The sequence below is a fragment of the Pan troglodytes genome, chromosome 9, assembly GCF_028858775.2.
Source record: "Pan troglodytes isolate AG18354 chromosome 9, NHGRI_mPanTro3-v2.0_pri, whole genome shotgun sequence".
Lineage (NCBI taxonomy): Eukaryota > Metazoa > Chordata > Mammalia > Primates > Hominidae > Pan > Pan troglodytes.
Window position 1 is genome coordinate 71227009 of NC_072407.2, and position 10204 is coordinate 71237212.

Sequence of the window (10204 nt, forward strand, 5' to 3'; positions counted from 1 at the left end):
TTTGTTAGAGACCTTGCCAGCTGAAGGGATCTGTATTCCACCTTCACACTTGCTTAATAATGTGGCTGGCACAGAAGGTTGGGTTAGGAAATAATTTCCCTTCAGAAGCTCAAAAGCATTGCTCCATTGTTTTCTTGCTTCCAGTGTGGCTGCTGAGAATTCTGAAGCTGTTTTGATAACCAGTCCTGGGTATGTCATGTGGTTTTTCTCTCTGGAAGTTTGTAGAATCTTCTCTTTGTCCCAGGTGTACTAAAGTTCCACAATGATGTGTCCATGGGGTAGGTCTATGTTCACCTCCTATGCTGGGTATTTTGGGGCCTTTTTTTTAGTGCCAGGGAATTACCCTGAATTATTTCGTTGATCATTTCTTCCCTGAAATTTCCTCTCTCTTATACATCTATAGCTCCTGTTATTCCTGTTATTCGGATGTTGGATCTTCTGTACTTATTTTCTAGATTTTCTCTTTTTTTATTTTTTTGAGACAGAGTCTCACCCTGTTACCTGGGCTGGGGTGCAGTGGTGCAATCTCAGCTCACTGCAACCTCCACCTCCCGGGTTCAAGTGATTCTCATGCCTCAGCCTCCCAAATAGCTGGGATTACAGGTGTGCGCCACCTCATATCTGGTTAATTTTTATATTTTTAAGTGGAGATGGGGTTTTGTCATGTTGGCCAGGCTGGTCTGGAACTTCTGACATCAAGTGATCCACCCACCTTGGCCTCCCAAAGTGTTGGGATTACAGGCGTGAGCCACCACAACCATTGTCCTTATTTCTCCTCCTCATTCTTGCCATCCACCCTCTCCTCTTTTCCTTCCTCCCTCTTGCCCCCTCTCTCTTTTCTTCTCTATCTCTTTCTAATCCCCTTTCCCTCTCTTCTTTTTTTTTTTTGGCCGGGTGCGATGGCTCATGCCTGTAATCCCAGCACTTTGGGAGGCTGAGGCGGGTGGATCACAAGGTCAGGAGTTCAAGACCAGCCTGATCAATATGGTGAAACCCCGTCTTTACTAAAAATACAAAAATTAGCCGGTTGTGGTGGCGGGTGCCTGTAATCCCAGCTACTTGAGAGGCTGAGGCAGGAGAATCGCTTGAACCCAGGAGGTGGAGGTTGCAGTGAGCCGAGATCGCGCCACTGTACTCTAGCCTGGGTGACAGAGTAACTCTGTCTAAAAAAAAAAGAAACAAAAAAAAAGTGTTCTTTTTTTTTTCTGAAAAGTCTGTTTCCACCCAGTTATGTGTTTCTGTTGATGTTTTGGTCTCTGCTTTTCATGTTGGAGGCTGTTCACAGAAGTCTGGTAACCCTTGGCTGTCAGGTTATGACAGGTTTGGAGACCAAAGAGCTCACTGGAAGTTTAAGAATGGAGCTTGGCCACCATACCCTTCGTTGTAGGATGATATGGGATATTTTTTGAGGTTCCCTTGAGTTGTGGGATTTATAAGGGCAACTGCAATGAGTTCCAAGGCCCGGAATTCCAAGTTCTGGGTGCATTCAATGTCAGGTGGTCACTAGGCCATGGCACTTAGGAATGCTTCTAGGTTATATCTTTTTTCTTAAAGAGAAAAAAGAAAGGCCTCTCTGCTGGGGCTCCCTCACTGACCTGTACTGTGAATTCTCTGAAGCCTCTGTCTGCACCCCAGTCCTTGCCCCCAACCCTCCCGATGTCCTGCGTCCATTCCTGCTGACTCCACTTTAAAGCACCCTGGTTTGTGGCCCAGAGCTCTCCCTGGCTATAGTGGCCTCTTTTTTTTCACTTAATAGAATTTTAAACTGGAAGTGTAATTTACATATGGTAAAAGACATAAATGCTAAAGTGTATATATCTCAACGTATATATTCATGTAACAATCAAATTAGAGACCAAGTTACAGCATTTTCTAGCATATCAGAGGTCTCTCTTAGGGACTAATTTCACTAACTTCTCTCTCCCCCAGGTACCCACTGCCCTGATTTCTATCACCATAGATGAGTTTGGCCTGTTTTTGAATTTTGTATGAGAGAAACATACAGCATGTTCCTCTTTTCATGTCTGGCTTTGTCTCTTAGCATGGCGCCCATCAGGTCCATCCATGGCTGTGTATATCCACGTCCATTCCTTTTCATGGTGAATGGGCTTCCACTGGGTGGACATGCAAGGTCTACTGTGGACAGACATCTTGGTTGTTTTTGGGTTTTGATGATTTTGAATAAAGCTGCTATGAACATTCATGTACAAGTCTTTTGATGGACACGTATGCTAAGTTTTGTGCTATGGGCTTAGGGTAGAGCTGCTGGGTCCTAAGGTAAGTAGCAGCTTATCTTTATCAGAAGTTGTCTTACAGATTTCCAAAATGGCTGCACCTACATACATGCCTGCAAGCGTGCGTGAGTCCCAGTGGCTCCAGACATGGTCAGTGTTATTTATTTATTTATTTATTTTGAGATGGAGTCTCGCTCTGTTGCCCAGGCTGGAATGCAGTGGTGTGATCTCAGCTCACTGCAACCTCCATCTCCCAGGCTCAAGAGATTCTCATGCCTCAGCCTCCCAAGTAGCTGGGACTACAGGTGCACGCCACCACACTCAGCTAATTTTTGTATTTTTAGTGGAGATGGGGTTTTGCCATGATGGCCAGGCTGATCTCAAACTCCTGACCTCAGGCAATACCCCCATTTTGGCCTCCCACAGTGCTGGGATTACAGGTGTGAGCCACTGTGCTGGCTGGTCAGTCTCTTTAATGCTCACCATACTGGTGGTGGTGTGGCTACCTGCTGTGACCAGCATGTGTTTTAACCAATCCTAAAGTGCATATTCAATACCAGTCCCATAAAGAATCCCTTGCCAGGGATTAGCGACATGTTGTTTCTTCTGGAAGCCTTCCCTGGCCCCAGGCTGGGTTAGGTGACCTCCTTGGGGCCCCCACAGCCCTGTGCACCCGCCCCTGTCACACATCTTGTACTATCATCACCTGCTTGAGTTTTCCTCTGGTCTGTGAGCTCCCTGTGGACTGAAATGGAGTCTTATTGTTAAAATCTTGTTGTATAGCACAGATATGGTACAAAAAAGGCACCCAAATATCTATCTGTTGGAGGGAAAGAAAGAAGGAAGGCGGGGAGGGAGGCAAAGAGGAAGGAGGGAACAAAGGGAGAACAGAAGGAAGAAAGAAGAAAGAGCAGGGAAGGGAGGAGAGAGGGGAAGGGAAGGGAGGAGGGATGGAAGGAACAGAGAAAAAGAGAGGAAAGGAAGAAAGGAAAGCAGGGAGGGAGGGCTGGAAGGAGGGAATTTAAAAAAAGAGGGAAGGAGGGAAAGAGGAAGGAAGGAGGGAAGGTGGGCAGAAGAGAAGGAAGGAGGGTAGGTGGGGAGAAGAGAAGGAAGGAGGGAAGGAGGGCTGGATGGGCGGCACCTCGGGGCAGGCCTTGTGTGAGCCTCGGTGTAGCGCTCCTGGCCACCTGTGCACACAGACACACGATCCCATGGGAGCTGGTGCCCAGCACTGCTGTGTGTAAACAGAGCCTGGCCCCTTCTTCCAATGCTGGCCTTTGCCTCCCGGTGGAAACCCAAGCTCCAGCCTGGGACAAGGGTTGGCAGATGTCTGTGAACAGGGCTGTCTGCCTTTGCCGATAAGAGTCCTCAGACAATGGAGTGGCCTGGCTGGGAACTCCCTCCGTGCAGAGACTTCGACAGACCCAGGTCCCTACTCTCCCACCTCTTGGAGCCATCTCTGCGGGCCTGTGCCTTCTGCCTTCCCCTGAGGCCCCAGCACCAGTTCCAGTTCCCCTCCTGTCCAAGCCCATTGCTGATGGGTGATGATCAGGGCCTCCACCTTGCACAGCGTGGGCCAGGAGCTGGCCCGTGTGGTCTCTTTGTCCATGCACGGCCTCATGACAGCCTGGTGTGAGGCTTTCCTCCAAAGCACCCCTGAAAGGTGGAGACACTGAAGCCAAGGAGGTCAAAGAGCAGCCTCAGTCCCTAGTGTCTCTGCCGTGAGGGCAACCGGACCCAGAAGTGGCTGCAGTTCTGAGCCCATCAGCGTCCCCCTCACTGCGCATGCTCTGAAGGCAGGCGTGGGCACTTGCAGGGCACGTGGCACCTCAGAGAGAGCCCATCCCGACAACTCACTTGCACTTAGTGTCCTTGGATACTGATCCTGTGAGGACCGTCCTCTCTCCTGGAGACCGACCACAGAAGGGAATGCTAACATATTGAGTGCCCTACAGACCAACTTGTCTAATCCTTATCATCACCGTGGCCAGCATCACCTCCAGGGTGTAAGTGAAAGCGTCAAGGTGGCTTTCCGAGGCCCAGGCGGCCGCAGTGTGTGGAGATGGGCCTACCTGGTGCTACCCTTCTGGTTTCCTTCCCTCCATGTCTGGACCTGTGGGAAGTGTCTCTCCCTTGGATAGCAGGAGAGGTGGAAAGACCCCAGGGATGTCTGTCCTGTTCTCTTCTCAGTGCGCCCGCATAATTGGTCTGCACTTTCCCTGCCAGGCCTCAAACGGGAGAATCAGATCAACAACCGAGAATCCTCTAGCTCGGGTGAGGCCCCGTGGCTGCAGCCGTACACACTAGCCGTTCACAAGGCCATCCCACTCTAGGTCTTGGTTCAGAGGCTACTTCTTTCAAAGGGGATGCATTCATAAGGGCCCCTTATCTGTGCCCTCCCCGGCTGTGCTCCTTCCCCTTCTCCTTCCTCTAACAGCCACTGTGAAAGCCCAACCACAGGCTCTGGAGCAGATCCACACGGGACTCAAGAAGGAAGCTTGTCTTTCTCTTGCTGGTGCAGTTTTCACCTAGCACCTTTCCCCGAACTCCCCACCCCAACTCCACACAGAGGGGCACCGAGTCTCATGACCAGCAGCACGAATGCACACAAGGCTGGAGGGAAGGCCGGGGGATCTATTTCCAGTGTTGTCACTGAGCCGGTTTTAAAAATGAGGGGGAGATGAAGAGGCTTGTTCTCACTGTGGCCGCAATAACGCTGCATAACACACCATTCTCAAGCTCAGAGGCATGCAGCAATCAGAATTTATGTCCTGTGTGGGTCTGTTTGGCTGAAGTGGCTCAGCTCCAAGGGACAGGTCTGTGGGTTGGTTGGGGTTTGGCTGATCTAGGCTGGGCTCGGTTGGGTTTGGCTCTGGGCCACGGCATGGTCCATGTGTCCCCTCTTCCTGAGACCAGCAGGCTCCCTGGGTGTGATCTTCTCACAGCACTGGTTGAAGTGCAGGGGAGCAAGCCCAGTCCCAAACCCTCTTTCTTTTTTTTCTTTTTTGTTTTTTTTTGAGATGGAGTCTTTCTTTGTCACCCAGGCTGGAGTACAGAGGGGCAATCTTGGCTTACTGCAAACTCTGCCTCCTGAATTTAAGCAATCCATCTGCCTCAGCCTCCTGAGTAACTGGGATTACAGGCACCCACCACCATGCCTGGCTAATTTTTGTATTTTTAATAGAGTCAGGGTTTCCCCCCATGTTGGCCAGGCTGGTCTCGAGCTCCTGACCTCAAGTGATCCACTGGTCTCGGCCTCCCAAAGTGCTGGGATTACAGGCATGAGCCACCACACCCAGCCACAAAACCCTCTTTCCAACCTTATTTGCCCCTATCAGCAAACTCACCTGGTTCAAGATGAGTCCCATGGCCAAGCCATGCCTGTGGGGAAACTGTAGAGTCATGTGGCAAAGAGTATGGATAAGGGGCAGCCTATAGGATAGGCGCCATGTTGCCATCTGGAGCTTTCCAATGGCTTCGAGCTGAACTCTGCCCTGAGCTGAACTCTGCCCTGATTGAAGTGTGCTTGTTGGTGGAGAGAGGATTGGGTCTATGGATGCTGGAAATGGTGGATTTGGGTTCAAGGCCTGGTCTGGTCACTTCCAAGCTGTGGGAGCCTGGGCGAAGCTTGTCTGAGCCACAGTTTCCCTGTGTGTAAAACGAGGGGCAATGAGTCTGTACCTAAGCTCATGCTGAGAATTGAGCGAGATGGACAGCCCGAAGCAGAGTGCCTGCCCCAAGGGATTCCTGCAAATCATGGGTGCCACAGTGTCCCTAAGGAAAGTGTGTTTTTGTTGGTGAAGTTCTCAGGACATTAGTACCCAGGCAGAGTCGGGGCATCTGGCCTCAAAGTACAAGAGAAGCAAGGAGAAATCACACAGGTAAAGCAGGGCTTACTGGCTGGGCATGGTGGCTCACACCTGTAGTCTCAGCACTTTGGGAGGCCGAGGTGGGCAGATCACAAGGTTAAGAGATCGAGACCATCCTGGCCAACATGGTGAAACCCTGTCTCTACTAAAAATACAAAAATTAACTGGGTGTGGTGGCCAGCGCCTGTAATCCTAGCTACTCAGGAGGCTGAGGGAGGAGAATCGCTTCAATCCGGGAAGTGGAGGTTGCAGTGAGCCGAGATCACACTACTGCACTTCAGCCTGGGCGATAGAGTGAGATTCTGTCTCAAAAAACAAAAAACAAAAGAAGGGTTACCTTGTGGAAGTTTCAGAACCAAGGGGCCTCTTGAGACCCCTAGTGAGAGACGTCCCAGCTGCTCCAAAAGGGATGAGGACAGTCAAATGCCCCATTTCTCCACACCCACCCAGCCCCCTCAGCCCCGGTCTGGCCAAGGCACCTCCTATACAGCCTTGTCAGCATCACACCAGGCTGCCGAAGGAAAGCCTGCTGTGACGCCAGCACTTCCATGGTGTCTAACGCTGGGGTCTCAGGTGTGACTTGGAGGTGGCTGGGATCGCTGACAGGTTCACCCATATCTGAGATCCAGCATTTCTTTGTCTTTATGGGAAGGCCCCAGTCCCCTTTTGAATCTGATGAAAGCAATTGAACTTTCATCCTCTCACAAAACATCTTTTGGGTATAACTTCAAGCAGCTCGTGTACTCCCTGAAGCCCATTTTCCGGGTGACATGAAGACCTCCCATCTAGGAATGAGTCAGGGGGTCCAGGAGGGCCCTTGCCAGCCAAGGCTGGGAATTTGAGCGTGACAATGACTAGTGTCAGTAATGAAGATAAATCAATGATCAAAGCATGATCAGTGAGTCCACCCTGACCAAGAATGAGTCGATAAATTTATAAATGGCAGGGAAAAGAAAGGCCCCCTCCTTTTATTTATTTATTTATTTATTTATTTATTTATTTATTTTTTGTTGAGACATAGTCCCACTCTGTCGCCCAGGCTGGAGTGCAGTGGTGCAATCTTGGCTCACTGCAACCTCTGCCTCCCAGGTTCAAGCGATTCTCCTGCCTCAGCCTCCCAAGTAGCTGAGATTACAGGTGCCCGCCACCATGCCTGGCTAATTTTTGTATTTTTAGTAGAGATGGGGTTTCACCATGTTGGCCAGGCTGGTCTCGAACTCCTGACCTCAGGTGATCTGCCCATCTTGGCCTCCCAAAGTGCTGGGATTGCAGGCGTGAGCCACCGTGCCCGGCTGAGAAAGCCCTTCTTTACAGTGGAATGCCAGCAGACACACGTAGAAGGAACAGTAGTGTTAGGAAGTGGCAATTTTGCAACCATCAGAGTAATATATGATTTAGGCAAGAGTCACGGTCATGGATGGATGTGGACTGTTGGGGCCAAGTTTAAGAAGGATGAGGTTATTTCAATGGCCTCAAAGTATCTTGCCACAAATGACTTACGACTTCCAAAGAAAAAAATGGTAACTTTGCAGTAGAAAACATGACCCTGGCCGGACGCGGTGGCTCACGCCTGTAATCCCAGCACTTTGGGAGGCCGAGGCGGGCGGATCACGAGGTCAGGAGATCGAGACCATCCTGGCTAACATGGTGAAACCCCGTCTCTACTAAAAATACAAAAAATTAGCCGGGTGTGGTGGCGGGCGCCTGTAGTCCCAGCTACTTGGGAGGCTGAGGCAGGAGAATGGCGTGAACCCGGGAGGCGGAGCTTGCAGTGAGCCTAGATTGCGCCACTGTACTCCAGCCTGGGCGACAGAGCCAGACTCCGTCTCAAAAAAAAAAAAAAAGAAAACACGACCTTAACGAAGTGATCAAAGGTCACGTCACCAACACTGGGGTGAGCTGACATCAAGTGCCTGCCAGGACTCAAGGAGGGCACAGCATCTATTCTGTGTGTCCTGTCCCCAAAGACACAGTACCTAAATCAAATAAAGGAAACATCAACCAGACACAAATCCAGGAACAAGTGCAAATACCTCACTTGTCCTGTTCAAAATGCTAATATAAGAAAGACAAAGCAAGAAGCAAAGAATCGTTCAAAATAAAAGAACGTGGGCCAGGCGTGGTGACTCATGCCCGTAATCCCAGCACTTTGGGAGGCCGAGGCGGGCAGATCACCTGAGATCAGGAGTTCGAGACCAGCCTGGCCAACATGGTGAAACCCTGTCTCTACTAAAAATACAAAAATTAGCCGGGCATGGTGGTGGGCCCCTGTAATCCCAGCTGCTTTGGAGGCTGAGACAGGAGAATCACTTGAACCTGGGAGGCAGAGGTTGCAGTGAGCCAAGATTGCACCACTGCACTCCAGCCTGGGTGACAGAGTGAGACTCCATCTCAAACAAACACAAAATAAAAGAATGTAAAGAAACATGATGCCACATGCAATGATTGATCCTGTTTTGAAACAACATGCTGTGAAAACATTGGGAAAATTGGAAGAACGTGAGTGGGGACTCTTCGTTAGATGATAGTTTTGTTTCAATGGTGATTTTTCTGCATGTAATGATTATTGAAGGTTATGGTGGCTGGATAAGAATTGAGGCCCTTCCCTTTGTCTCTTGTCCTCTCAGTGGCCACCTTGCTGGCAGAACAGGATCTGGGATCGACATCGGGCTTGACAGAGCCCTGTTCCTTATTCTCCCAGCCAGATGCCTCATGGTGACCCCAGAGTACATGGGGCTCCTCCTGCCACTCTCCTGAGAATACCTTGTTCTCTCTTTTCACCACCCCTGCCAATGCCACCCATGCCCCAACCCCTTCTCCATCATTGAGGAATCTTGGCTTTCTCATGCATCCTGATGCCTGGCACAAAGTGTTCCTGACAAGGTGACAAAGGACACAACCCACAGTCCACCTTCCTGTGCTCACTGGTGTGGGAGGACATTGTCCAGCTGTGCGGATTCTTTACACCAAGAACCGATATGAATGAAGACATTTGGGGTCCTGCCTATTTCCTCATGAGACCCCATCACGGACACACCCAGACAATGTAGGTGCCCACAGCGGGGTAAAGCTGTCGACTTGCTCCTCTTAAACCTGACGAAGATGCCACCAGACCTTCCCATCTGCCTCACAGCACAGGGGACGGCTGTGAGTTCCCTTTACGCAGCTGAGATCTCAGGTTTCAAACCATGTGCTGGCTCCTAATTTGATGCAGGTAAATGCGTTTCAAACCCTTAGTGAGTCGGCCCCTGCGGTGTGTGCAGCCTCGATGAGACCAGATGAGGGAAGCTTGGATCTGGCCGGGCAGATGTCTTCTGAGACTATCCTTCTGCACAGACCGACAGCTGGGCTGCTATTGCGTTATCAGTTGGGCTCATCACACATGACCGATGAAGCCGGGGAGACATCATGTCAGTCACCATGTCCTGCAACGCTTCAATCTTCGTAGTTTGATGATTTCATTTCAGATCTCTGCATCTTCGCAGGAATCAGCTGGTGAACTCATATGTCTAAATACCTCTTCCCTGTTATCTTTCACTTTAATATCTAAGACCTCCCCAAATTGCCTTTATTTATGGATAAAACAGACCATTTCTCCCTCCTAACAGTAAACAGTGTTCGCTAAGAAATGAAATATTTTCAACGATGAATTTCAGCGATTTTCCATTTTCCTGGACCTAATTGAATGAGTAGATGCTTTATCAGCAATGGCTCATGACAAAATGGATGCGTGCTCCAAAATCGCAGCCATGCCAAATGCATTTTGCTTCTTTAATGTTTTCTGATCATTTCCAGAGCGGCTTTTGTCACGGGAAGCTCCATGGGTCATGAGTGACTCTTCTCTATAACTGAATTCTTGTCCCTCCCCAGGTTGGGGAGCAGCCTTGACAGGCTGCGATGTCCATTCTTTATAAAGTCGTATCCCAGCATTGGAAATTGGAAAGCAGAAGTCTTTAGGACACCACGGCTGGCTTGAACCTTTGGCCTTTTGAGGGTGTCCGTTGGCGTCCATCACCTACCACTTATGTTCTCACATTTCAAACCATGTGCTGGATTCTAACCCCACACGGTATCATTCTCTGAATCCGTGTTAACCCCAGC